This window comes from Ambystoma mexicanum, chromosome 7q (assembly GCF_040938575.1).
Source record: "Ambystoma mexicanum isolate Mex_15411 chromosome 7q, UKY_AmexF1_1, whole genome shotgun sequence".
Classification (NCBI taxonomy): domain Eukaryota; kingdom Metazoa; phylum Chordata; class Amphibia; order Caudata; family Ambystomatidae; genus Ambystoma; species Ambystoma mexicanum.
The window spans coordinates 710029246-710042677 of NC_090941.1; the positions used below are offsets into that span (position 1 = coordinate 710029246).

Below are 13432 nucleotides of genomic sequence, written 5' to 3' on the forward strand. Positions count from 1 at the left end.
ATCATGGAGGCAGCCATCTTGGATGACTGTCTCTAAGGAAGCTCTATGGAAACAAGTTGGCCATCTCGGAATGGTAAATATACCATGCAGCTTCCAAATAAAATGATAAATTGTTTCAAGTAGCTAAAGTAATTTGAATTTTGCGAGCTTGTTTTGATTCGCAGATCAATTGGGGGATAGTTTTGTTAAGCTGCCACGATGGTGGCTTGTTTTTTTGCTTGGGCGATACAGGGAGCAACACTGAGGCAGGTGGTCCGAACATGCTGTTACAGCGTTTGGACGAGACTCCTAGTAAATGCTCGTGGCACCTCCTCTTTCTGGAAAACATTCATATTTTTTCTCATGCTCTTTCCATTCCAGCCACTAAACAACAGACAGCAGAGTTTAGCAAGGTCTCTGTGGGCAGGGCGGATTGGCATTGCTGGAAGTCCACTTTGAGTGCCCCTGCTCGCTCGCCCTCTATTCTTCTCCCACCCCACCTCCCCCCCTGCTTCTCTTCTTGGAAACTCGCTGCTTTTGGGGCTTACTGCCAAGGCACAGCGAGATGAGACTGCCCTGTGCCAGGTGGGTACAGGAGCCAAAGCACTGAATGTTCCAGAGACGACACACTGCATCCCCTGAGCCGCACCCAGCTTGGGACTGATGAGGATTCGGAGGATCAGGTAGGATTTTACAGGCTTGGTGTTGACGTAAAGGTCTGCCTATGCCCGATGCAGCGTTTCAATCGTCCCCTAAGTACAGTGGCACACTCAGGTCTCTAAAGGCGGCTTTGTGTTTTTGCTGCCTTCAACACAATATTAAAGATTGAGGTACGCCTTTCACTGTAAGGGTTGGCCACCAGGGTTGTTTTTATAATATTAGAGATGTTGTAAATAAAACGCCCAATGTTGGATCGGATTTCTGTAGTGCTTGTCGCACAGTGGTGGAACATGTCTTTGCAGCGCCTCTTTTGTGATGGTTAACCAGGAAAGATGGAACATGAATACGTGCCCTTTTGAGAAGACTTCCAGAACACCCCATTTTAGAATGGTATTACCTAAGTGTGTCCTACTGTTGGTGACAGGCCATGCACTCAGTGTTTGAAAATTATTCTTAATACAAGGACACATTGCCACTCAAGCTCTTATTATTTATTCTCCTGCTAACTCTGAACCAACAGTTGTGTAGAAAGCATACTATATAGGAGAAAGTACACATACGCTGCTTGTAATCTGTTGCAAACGTTTATTTGTATCCTTGTAATACAGTTGTTTTAAATGGCACATTTGTGGTTCAAATAAGTAGTAATCCACAGATTTATTTATTTATTTTGCAATATGTATAGCGTCCCTAACCCAGAGGCATCTAGGCGCTGTTCTTACAGAGGATGAAAGTAAATAATACAGTATTTACAGAGTTGCATTTATACATGACAGATAGTATGATGACATGATCTAGTATATTACATAATCTTAGGAATGAGTGTTACTTCTGTAGCTATCTTACTGACTGAGGAACATGATTTAGTTACATGTTTCCTGTGTAACAAGTCGGGTTTTCAATTGTTTTCGGAAAGTCCAGAAAGGGTCTTCAGAACGTAATTTGGCTGGTAGGGTGTTCCACTGTCTAGCAGCTATTGTTGGGAAGCTGCTTCCCCCCGCTTTCTGTAATTTGAATCTCAGTGTGGCTAGCAGATGCAAGTGTGCTGAATGCATGGGCCTGTTCGATTGGGATCTAGAGACTTTGTCTGCAAGGTAGGTAGGAGCTGACTTATGTAGGCCTTTATGTGTCAGGGTGAGAGCTTTGAAGACGATGCGCTCTTGAACAGGTAGCCAATGGGCATTCCTTCTTGTCGTGGAAATGTGAGAGTTTTTAGGTATGTTTAGGGCTGCTCTAAGGGCGTTGTTTTGTATCACCTGCAGTTTTATGATATTGTGGTTCTTCGTGCCAGCGTAGAGGTCATTGCAGTAGTCCAGTCTGAGTGCTCTGGCCATTGTGATACAACTGTCAGGAGACAGAAAGGGTCTGCAAGCATTGATTTGTTTAGATGTGTAGGCTGGTGCTGATGCAGTGGCATTGACTTGTTTGGTTAAAGTAAGGGATGAGTCCAGGTAGAAACCTAGAGTTTTTACTTCTTTAGAGACCTTTATGATGCTGCCATCTATGTTGAAGGCTTTAAAGGAGTCATCAAGTTTATTAAGACGGAATTGGGAACCTAGCAGGAGACGTTCAGCCTTTTCATTGTTCAAGCGTAAACCATGGTGGGCCATCCAGGTTTGGATTGTTAGATAGATAGCGTTGAGAGAGGCTGAATCAATCTTATGAGAGCCAGAGATGGGAACTGTATAGTTAGTGTAGGTGACACACAAGTCGTCGAGGCGGTCAAATATGGGTTTTGTACAAATATTATAGAGTCGGTGAGACACAGGAGCCTTGTGGTACACCACATGTGACCGGGTTTGGCTGTGCTGCTGCACTCTGGGAAAAAGACTCTCATTGTTCTGTCCATGAGGAATGATTGTATCCACTGAATGTCTTTAGGTGAGAAGCGGGCCGCTGATGCTAGATGTCTACATAGTATTTTATGATTGACCAGATCAAATGCTGCAGAGAGGTCGAGTAGGAGGAGCAGGGCTAATTTGGCATTGTCTTTGAACTCTTCCATTTGAATGTTCAAGTCTAGAAGTGCTATTTCCGTCCCATGTGTTGGCGGAAGCCAGATTGTCGTAGGCCAAGGAGGTTGTTAGCTTCCAAGTAATTTTGGATGTGGAGATACGCTACTCTATCTAGTATTTTGAGTAGGAAAGGCACTGTTGTAATAGGTCGATAGTTTGTCGGTATGTTGGGGTCAAGCGAGGGCTTTTTTAGTAGAGGGAGTGCCCATGCATTTTTAAGATTGGTTTGGCAGTACTGTTTTCAAAGGAGGCATTGATTAGACTTGTAATGAAGGGAGTTAGCTCAGATGCGCAGTCCTTGATGACCGCTGCCGGACATGGTTTACCTTGGCACCTTGCCGGTTAGAGGCTGGTGATGATTTTTAGAACTTCTGAATTGGAGACGGGTGGGAATTCGAATTGTGGAACAGTGTTATTACCCACAAGAGTAGTAGTCCGATGAGTTGGTTGGGTAGTGATCATTCTTTAATTCAATTTTGGTTTGTAGGAGCACAATTTTATCAGAGAGTGCTTTCTGGATGTTGGTACATCAGCTTGTGTCTTTGTTGAAGACTTCTAATGGTGGTACAAGGGACGCTAGTTCAATCTGCATAGCAAAGAGTTCCTTTGTTCCTGATTTGGAATTTGTTATTCTCTCATTGTAGGAGGAGCTTTTTGTTTGGAAGATAGCCTGTTTGGAATTATTAGCTGCATTAGCGAATTTTGCTTTGTTTAGTTCAGTTGGTGATTTTTTCCAGTTAACCTCAGCCGTTCTCTTAGAACTTCTCAGAGCTTTTAAAGTCGGCATGAACCACAAGTTGAGGTGAGCTACTGGTTTAGCTTTGCATATGGAGAGAGGAGCTATTTTGTCAATGGCTGCCAGTACAGTTTGGTTGTAGAGGTCAACCATAGTGGAGGGGTCGTTAGTTCCTATGTCTTCGTGTGCCATGATGGGGCACAGTAGTGGTAGGATATTGTTTACTGTAATGTTTCGTTCGTTTCTGGATAGAGCAGCTGGTGCCACTAATGTGAGGTTGATAGACCCTGAGTTTTTGATGATATTGAAGGTGATGAGGTGATGGTCTGACCATGGACAATGGGCATTGGAAGTTATGTCAGTACTACAGTTAAGGTCAGCTAGCCAATCAAGAATACACCCTTTAGTATGTGTGGGGATCTTGATCCGGTGCAAGAAGCCTAGTGCCGAGATAGTGTTGGCGAGGGATAGTGCATTCTTATCCTTAGGATCGTTAAAGCCTAAATTGAAGTCACCCAAAAGAAGAGTTTGGGAACTAGGTTTGGTAATGATCGAGAAGTGTTGGGCTGCATCATCCTCGAATGAGAGTATTGGGCCAGGGGGTGTGTAGATCAAGTGAATATTCAATGTGGCTGTCAGCGTAGGGCAATTTTCACTGAAAGTAATTAGTCAGAGAGTAGAGAGGAATTCAGTAGCTCTTTAATGTTAAAGGTGTTTTTCGCAATGATAGTTACCCCCCCCCTCCTTTCGCCGTGGGTCTATCCGTCCTGAAGATCATGTCGTTTTCTGGGACAGCTAAAGCCAGGGCAGGGCCTGCTTCCACGTGGAGCCACGATTCTGTGATCGCAATGTAGTCAAGATTATTGGTGGTGATTATGTCTGGAATGTCAAGGGCATGTGCGGGGAGGGATCTGGCATTGATGAGGGCCCCTGGATCTATTTGCTAATGCTGTTAGGCACGTGGGCACCTGTGGTGCCTGTCGTTGGACAATGTGCTGTATCAAGTAAACTAGATTCCATGGTGTATCAGTTACAGCTAGAGGTTTGGAGAAGCCTGTCCTTAGTGTTGGCAATGCGATGCTTGGCAGCCTTAGCAGAGAGGTAGGTTGTTCTGCAGTTGTGGTATGCGTTCCTTTTGCTGTTTGAAGGGGTAAAAGTAGGGATAGTGACCCTACTGGGCCTAGTTCTTGAGGTCATTCTATGATTTCTAGAGTTCAGCTGGCAAGGCTGGCTAGGGTTGGAGGTGGGTTACAAGGTCGAGTGTTGGGTGGTGTTAGGGAGAATTCTCTGTTTAGGCTGAATTTCCCTACCTAGTGAGTCCCCCAGCAGCTTTGCTGGATTTCTGGGGTTTAATTTTTTTCTCCTGCCAAGAGTGAGACTCTTTTACCCTCACTCTTGGACATGTTGAAGTGTGTTATCTTGGACAAACCTCGTGTTGAATGGGCTATGGGGTCTTTTACTCCATAGGGCCTCATGTATTTTTGTGATGTGGGTCACACAGCACCCTCTGTGCCGTGACCCAGGGGTGTCCTAGGGACTCCCCAACATAGACTCCATACCCTGGGACTGACTACTGTCTCCCAGGGCATGTAAAGTCACCAAAGACTTTGCTAGTCTTGAATCCTGAACAGAACCAGTACAAACCATCATATTGTGGACGTACTGGCTGGGGCAATTCGATTGCCCCAGGGTCTGTTAGTCGAGGGGGCACGTCTCCGTCCCCCCTGATCGAGTTTTGGCTGGTGGCAGTGGAAACTACTTTTTATATTCGACCGCGAATATTTCCCTATGGGATTTCCCATTGTTTTAGGCTAACACATTTAATTATTTATTTACGGTAGCCTTAAACATACCGCCGGTTTATATATTTATTTTTATAACTCCGGTTGGGACTTTTTGCCAAAACTTGATTCTAAAATGGCGTTGGTGTTCGCCTCTGTAACTCTGACCCAAAGTGGAGCCCTTTGTTCCACTTTTGGCGGGCTTCTCCACAGAAGCCCTCCAAAGTGGTGCCACTCTGTCTGGGGTACTTAGGAGGGGTGGAGGGGGATTTAGGCACCCTGGACTGAGTTACCTTGGTAACTCAAGTCGCACTCCGTCCTGATTGGCCCAAGTGGTGAGCCGCCCGGCTCACCACTTAGCATGTTTGAGTGACAGCTAGGCTGGGTGAATGGGGGCTTGCTGCATAAAAGCAGGGCTTTGGGGACTGGGACTTCAGAAGTCGCCACAGGACCAAGAATCCGACGAGGGAAGAGCTGAGCCGACCTGCTTCGACGACACCACCCGGTGGAGCCCTGCTGAACCGTCTCACCACTTTTTCCCGACGACCGAGGAGAACTCTTAACGGAGTGGCTCCTTCCCTTGACTGGTGGGGACAACCAGTTTTCGCCTTCTTTCCGTTCTTTGAGGTATCTCGTGGCCGCCTTGCCTGTGCCAAGCACCCCGGCAACCGGAATACCACACTTTACCCCCATACCGCGAAAGTCGGTACCAACCCTTTAACCGGAGGACTCCGCGGCTGGTTTCTTCCCGGGCAGTGCAACGACCCTCTTCTTCTGCTCTTCAGCGAGAACTTCTTCTCCCCTGACCGACGTCGAGCCCTGCTGCCACTGCCTGGAACAACTGCCACCGCTGGAGGATCCTTTCCGCTTAAGGTACTGTGTTCCGCCTGGCTTCCCTTGCCACCGACTGTACGGGGTAGATTTAGTCCCCGGCTTTCGAACCTGGGAGTGCCTGGGACACTTTGGCTAAACTTTCTGAGCCACTCTAAACTCTTTTTGACTCTTTGCAAGACTTTGAATCTCTAACTAACAGTGTGATCTTGGGCACATTTTCGCTCCGGCTACTCTAAGAGTGGGCCCTGCCTAGTGACTTTTGCTCACCTGTGACTTTGTGCTTCTTTGAGCCTATTGCAAGTGTTCTGGACCTTAGAGTGGTGTGTTTAACCCATTTCTGCTTTTTCTCTCCCTTTCTTGGAAACTACTAGAGTGTCATCTAACGTTAAGCACTCACCTCTGTTTTAATTAGGTGGTGTTAACCTAGAGTTGTCTAGATAGGAGAAAGGATTGAATCTACTTTCATTATAACTGTGTTTGAAGTGTTTACTATATTTTTGCTAGAGTGTTTTTGTTTTTCTTATGTGTTTTTAAATAAATAACTATATACTTTTGAAACCAAGCTCTGGTCAGTGGTTGCTTGTGCTATTGTGTTTTGGTACATATTGTGTATACTTTGCATACTGCCTAACTCTTCTTGAGAGAAGTCTGACTGCTCAGCCACAGCTACCAGGTAAATCTGGGTGGTACAGACTGCTACCAAAGGGGTTTACTGCTCTACCTGTAGTCTTAAATCTTTTGCAGTGTTCCCCAAGGGAACTGCACAGGTTTCTGCCTAACACTGGTGTACAGCGGTGGGATTTGTATTGAGTATACATTTTATTGTGCTTTAGATACCTTAGTGCAACTAACCACAAAGCTTAGCACTGAAAAAGTAAAACCTCTAACATGTCAGTTATAGAAAGCTATAGTCAAGAGTCCCTGGCAGCCAAAACTGCTGATTGTTTAAGAATGCTCTGTAAACATAAGGATCTCCTGACTAAGGGCAAGAAAATGGAGCTGATTGAAAGATTGTTAGCTAACCAAAGTCTGGGTGATGGTTCAGAGGAACCTACCACTCCAGCAACTGTAGATGACAGTGTTGAAGTTAACATGGAGCAAAATGTTGATGTTTCTGAGGAAGAGTCAGAAGAGGAGGGTGAGGCTGTTGTAACTGTCCCCCCTAGGCCTCTGCCTGCTCTACCTGCTGTGCCTACTGGACCTTTACCAGGTCCCACATTTAGTCCTCAGTACTTTGAACTGGAGAAAATGAAGCTAGAATTGGAGTATAAGAAACTTAATGCTCAAACTGACAAAGAACTAAGGCTAAGGGAAATGGAGCTCAAGTATGACTTAGAAATGAAGAAATTATCTGTTGAGAATGTTTCTCTCTCTGGCTCCTCTAGAAGTTCCAGTCCTAAAAGACCCCGGATGCCTAAAGAATTGGTTGGTATGTATGAGCCTAAGTTGGATGTGTTGGATTGGTTGTCTCTGTTTGAATATAATCATGGGCTCCAGAACATCACAGGAAATGACTTACTCACCTGGTTGTTCTCTAGGCTTCCCCCTGTTGCAACTGATGTGGTAATGGAGATGGGGGAGGAGGATAGGAAGGACTATGAATGTGTGAAACTAGCTTTGATAGCTAGGTTTGGGAAGACCCCTTCCCAGTATCTTAAGAGGTTTAGGAACCTCAAAAAGCATGATGGTACCCCTTGGGCTACCTGGGTGAGTGAATGTTTGAAAAACTTAGAGGGATGGATTAAGGGTTACAAGGTGAACACTTATGAAGGTATGAAGAATTTGGTTATGTTGGAGACTATTTATGATGCCTGCTCTCCTGAGCTCAGACAACACTTGGCTGATTCCAGGGAATTGGATTCCCGGAAACTAGCTAAGGCTGCTGACTTGTGGGTTGCCAACAGGGCCACTCACAAGGATTCTGGGGTAACTCAGAAGAAGGATGGGGAGAAACAGCCTAAAAAAGACTCCAAAGAGAATTCTAATAATTCCTATCCCAAAGAGGGCCCCAAACCACAAAATAACCAGGGTAAGCCACATGGGAAACCTAATCAGGCTACTATACCTTCTGGCCACAAGCCAGAAGGAGGTCAGAACAAGCCACCCTTCCAGAGAGCATTTGGACAATGCTATGTCTGTCAGGGTACTGACCATATCAAAGGAGATCCCAAGTGCAAGGGTAAACCTGCAGGGATCAGCACAGTCTCCTTAGCCTTCACTCCTGAGGATGAAGTACAGATGGCTAGTGCCCACTTTGAACTCTTTGCTGAAGAACCCTTGGGTCTTCAAGCAACTGTAAACTTAGAGCCTATGGGTCTAGTTAGTCCCCAGAATAGGGTTGTGTATAACTCCCTACCTGTTAACTCTAAGGTGTATTATGTGGACAGTGTTCTTGTCAATGGCCAGGATACTCCTGCCAGGAGAGACACTGGGGCCAGCAGAACAGTAGTGGATGAAAGCTTCTTTCAACCTGAGGATGTGGCCAAAGCACCCAAAGGTCCCACTAAGATGTCTGGAGGCCCTGTCCAAATGGTTCCTATTCTACCAGCCCTCATTCAATGTAACAACATGACAGTAAGGATCCCTGTCAGTGTTCAGGCTGAGGTACCTGGGAAGGTCCTGTTAGGGAATGACCTAAGAACTCTAGGAGTAGTGTCCCATACCCCCAGGCCTCCCAGTATGGAGAAGCAGAACTTAACCAAATTGGCTAGAAAGGCTACCTTGAAGGACCCTTCTAAGCCTGTGGGACCCTCTACTGAAAACCCCACTACAAGCCCTGGTGTTAGTAAGTTGACCTCTAGCCCAGGCACATTTCAGGATAGTATGCTAGGAACATGGAAGCCCCAACCAAGCTCCATCATTGTTCCCCTAGTCTCAGAGTCTCTGACTCCCCCTGCTTCTGAGGAAGAGGTGGATAGACCAACTAGGCCCCTATCTGGACCTGAGAGAACTGGTAATTCTCAGTGCTGGTGGAAAACCAGAAAAGAAAAGTCTAAGGCCAAAAACCTTCAGACTGTTGGACCTTCTACTGAAGACCCCAACTCAACTCCTAATATTAGGGGGGAAACTCCTAAAATAGGTAAGGGTAGATCTAAGAGGAAGGGGAAGCAGGTACATTGCCTAACCCCAACCCCTCCAACCAAGAGGCCTAAGACCCAACCTGCTCCCACAAGAGAGGTGGTGAGGAACCTTGGAGGCCCCTCTAGATCTAAGGGAATCCTTTATAAGGACCCCTTCAAAAAGCCTAACATAGGTTCAGAAGTTGTACCAACTTCTGAGGGACTGGTCAACCAGGTCCCCTGTAACAAAAAGACTGATGTTCCTCAAAGGGTTTGTAGGTCCTTTAGCTTACAAAAGAAAACCTTTGAGTTTTCCCTTAAGCATAGGTCAAGGTGTCACCATCAAAATGCTGAGGGACTCTCTAGGATGTATATCATCGACTAGAGGTATGAGGTTCATCCAGGAGTGGATTAAATCCTCCTGTCCCTTAGTCTGGGGGGGGCGAGTGTTAGGGAGAATTCTCTGTTTAGGCTGAATTTCCCTACCTAGTGAGTCCCCCAGCAGCTTTGCTGGATTTCTGGGGTTTAATTTTTTTCTCCTGCCAAGAGTGAGACTCTTTTACCCTCACTCTTGGACATGTTGAAGTGTGTTATCTTGGACAAACCTCGTGTTGAATGGGCTATGGGGTCTTTTACTCCATAGGGCCTCATGTATTTTTGTGATGTGGGTCACACAGCACCCTCTGTGCCGTGACCCAGGGGTGTCCTAGGGACTCCCCAACATAGACTCCATACCCTGGGACTGACTACTGTCTCCCAGGGCATGTAAAGTCACCAAAGACTTTGCTAGTCTTGAATCCTGAACAGAACCAGTACAAACCATCATATTGTGGACGTACTGGCTGGGGCAATTCGATTGCCCCAGGGTCTGTTAGTCGAGGGGGCACGTCTCCGTCCCCCCTGATCGAGTTTTGGCTGGTGGCAGTGGAAACTACTTTTTATATTCGACCGCGAATATTTCCCTATGGGATTTCCCATTGTTTTAGGCTAACACATTTAATTATTTATTTACGGTAGCCTTAAACATACCGCCGGTTTATATATTTATTTTTATAACTCCGGTTGGGACTTTTTGCCAAAACTTGATTCTAAAATGGCGTTGGTGTTCGCCTCTGTAACTCTGACCCAAAGTGGAGCCCTTTGTTCCACTTTTGGCGGGCTTCTCCACAGAAGCCCTCCAAAGTGGTGCCACTCTGTCTGGGGTACTTAGGAGGGGTGGAGGGGGATTTAGGCACCCTGGACTGAGTTACCTTGGTAACTCAAGTCGCACTCCGTCCTGATTGGCCCAAGTGGTGAGCCGCCCGGCTCACCACTTAGCATGTTTGAGTGACAGCTAGGCTGGGTGAATGGGGGCTTGCTGCATAAAAGCAGGGCTTTGGGGACTGGGACTTCAGAAGTCGCCACAGGACCAAGAATCCGACGAGGGAAGAGCTGAGCCGACCTGCTTCGACGACACCACCCGGTGGAGCCCTGCTGAACCGTCTCACCACTTTTTCCCGACGACCGAGGAGAACTCTTAACGGAGTGGCTCCTTCCCTTGACTGGTGGGGACAACCAGTTTTCGCCTTCTTTCCGTTCTTTGAGGTATCTCGTGGCCGCCTTGCCTGTGCCAAGCACCCCGGCAACCGGAATACCACACTTTACCCCCATACCGCGAAAGTCGGTACCAACCCTTTAACCGGAGGACTCCGCGGCTGGTTTCTTCCCGGGCAGTGCAACGACCCTCTTCTTCTGCTCTTCAGCGAGAACTTCTTCTCCCCTGACCGACGTCGAGCCCTGCTGCCACTGCCTGGAACAACTGCCACCGCTGGAGGATCCTTTCCGCTTAAGGTACTGTGTTCCGCCTGGCTTCCCTTGCCACCGACTGTACGGGGTAGATTTAGTCCCCGGCTTTCGAACCTGGGAGTGCCTGGGACACTTTGGCTAAACTTTCTGAGCCACTCTAAACTCTTTTTGACTCTTTGCAAGACTTTGAATCTCTAACTAACAGTGTGATCTTGGGCACATTTTCGCTCCGGCTACTCTAAGAGTGGGCCCTGCCTAGTGACTTTTGCTCACCTGTGACTTTGTGCTTCTTTGAGCCTATTGCAAGTGTTCTGGACCTTAGAGTGGTGTGTTTAACCCATTTCTGCTTTTTCTCTCCCTTTCTTGGAAACTACTAGAGTGTCATCTAACGTTAAGCACTCACCTCTGTTTTAATTAAGTGGTGTTAACCTAGAGTTGTCTAGATAGGAGAAAGGATTGAATCTACTTTCATTATAACTGTGTTTGAAGTGTTTACTATATTTTTGCTAGAGTGTTTTTGTTTTTCTTATGTGTTTTTAAATAAATAACTATATACTTTTGAAACCAAGCTCTGGTCAGTGGTTGCTTGTGCTATTGTGTTTTGGTACATATTGTGTATACTTTGCATACTGCCTAACTCTTCTTGAGAGAAGTCTGACTGCTCAGCCACAGCTACCAGGTAAATCTGGGTGGTACAGACTGCTACCAAAGGGGTTTACTGCTCTACCTGTAGTCTTAAATCTTTTGCAGTGTTCCCCAAGGGAACTGCACAGGTTTCTGCCTAACAGGTGGTTACTGTCCTCTTATTGGATAGGGGTACTCCTCAGCTGGGGTGGGCTAGTGTGGAGAGTGTAGCCTGGTGGGAGGAAACGAGTCAGTGGGATCGAACTGGAGTGAGGGAGATTGCGTGGCATGGAGAGTGAGATCATGTGCACGTTCAGGGTCTGGGTATGGGTTATCATGCGTTTGAAATACTGTCTAGATAAGTTGGGGTTCATGTCAGGTAGTCAGGCCAGGTGGTATATAGGCAGATGGGGGTATACGAACAATGAAGTGGGTCAGACTTGAAGCCCCACGCAGAATCCGTTTTGTAAATCCTGATGCATTTGGATAATAAGTCCCTCTGATGGGCAAAACAACTTAAATGTTGTTCATCACCACCATATTTGCCATTAAGGTACACGAGGTACCTATCCATTTCAAAATGGCCGCCCGCCCGCACCTGGGTGCCACCAGAGCCTAACCAGGCCCCCCAACAGCATCCCCCCTCGCCTGATTGGCTCCCCTGCCTTCTTCAACCTGACTGGTTGCCGGCAGGCGTAGCCGGCCCACAACGACGAAGGCCCACGAGAATAAGGCTGTTGTCCGTTCTGTGCCTGTACTTGCCGATCAGCCATCTGCCAGACCCCCTGGCCCTTCCTACACGATCGTCCCAAAGGAAACTTACCTGCAACTCACAAGCGCAGCGCGCCTCTGTGCCCCACAGTCACCACCGACACTTCTTTAAACTCACTGATCACTCTGAACATACCGACTGCACCGAGTCCTGCATTCACTCTAATAATGAACCTGTACCTTGCAACCTATGCCTACACTCTGCACAAACTCGTAACCTGGATGCGCTCCCCGGCAATCCTGCTTAAATGTGCATTTAACTGCCACGCCAGACGTTGCCTCGTAGCCTGAGGCGCCATTCTGCAAGCTCCTGCCTTGAAAGTTGCATTTAACTTGCCCATGCAAGCTGTTTTTAAAGCGTTATTCAGTGTGCCCTTGAAAACTGTATTTTGCCTGCCACTATAATCTTGATGGTAGCATCTAGCCTGCCCCTGATAGCTGCATTCTAATCCTGGCTGTATTCGACTCTCTAATCCAGACATACCTACAGACTTAGCTACTTCACCTGCCCACATAGAAAATTAGACTAATTAGCCCCTCACTTAGATACAGAGTACACCACACACCCCTTAGTCTATGCATTCCATTGTGTTTTAGTTGTCTATGTGACTCTTGAATCTAGATGAATCCTTGCCCCCTTTGGTCTATGCACTCCATGGTATCTTAGCTGTCCACTTGCCTTTGAATCTAGGTGTATCCATGGCCCATTCAGTCACTGCAACCTAACGTGCCTTAGCTGCCTACCTGATTCTGATCCTAGGTAAGGCTAACCTCAACAACTCAGGAACCAGCTGATATCAACACATGCCCACTGTTTGCACCTCCTCCCACTAACATGTACCTACCAGGTATATACTCAGCACTGCTGAGAGTCATCATCACCTTATCCACGCAACTAGTCTCCTCAGCCCCCCCTACCAGGCCTGACCAGCATGGTTACCACCTCGCCACTCACCATGCACCTCTCTACACCGTGCAAACTCTCTGCTAGAAACTCCAAACTACGCCCAAGACTCCCCAAAATATATGAGCCCAGAGCTAGGGATTCCACCCATACCAAACCACCGACTTGGCCCCAGCCTTACATCCTGACCATCCCGTCCAACAAAGGTACAAACTTACCTAAGCCTACCCAAACTAATACTACTACCAAACACAAGCCTCGATCATCAACCGCTACACCTACCA

The 13432-nt window shown here is 47.0% G+C and overlaps 1 protein-coding gene across 1 annotated transcript in view; it reads left to right on the top strand.

Annotated features, from left to right (window-relative positions):
* Positions 1–543: 543 nt before the first annotated feature.
* The window catches only part of EEF1AKMT1 (EEF1A lysine methyltransferase 1), a 215432-nt gene continuing 202543 nt past the window's right edge, over positions 544–13432 (top strand). Inside the window, exon 1 of the mRNA XM_069639943.1 lies at positions 544–662. The gene's annotated coding sequence lies outside the window, so the exon portion shown is untranslated. The remainder of the gene's footprint in view (positions 663–13432) is intronic.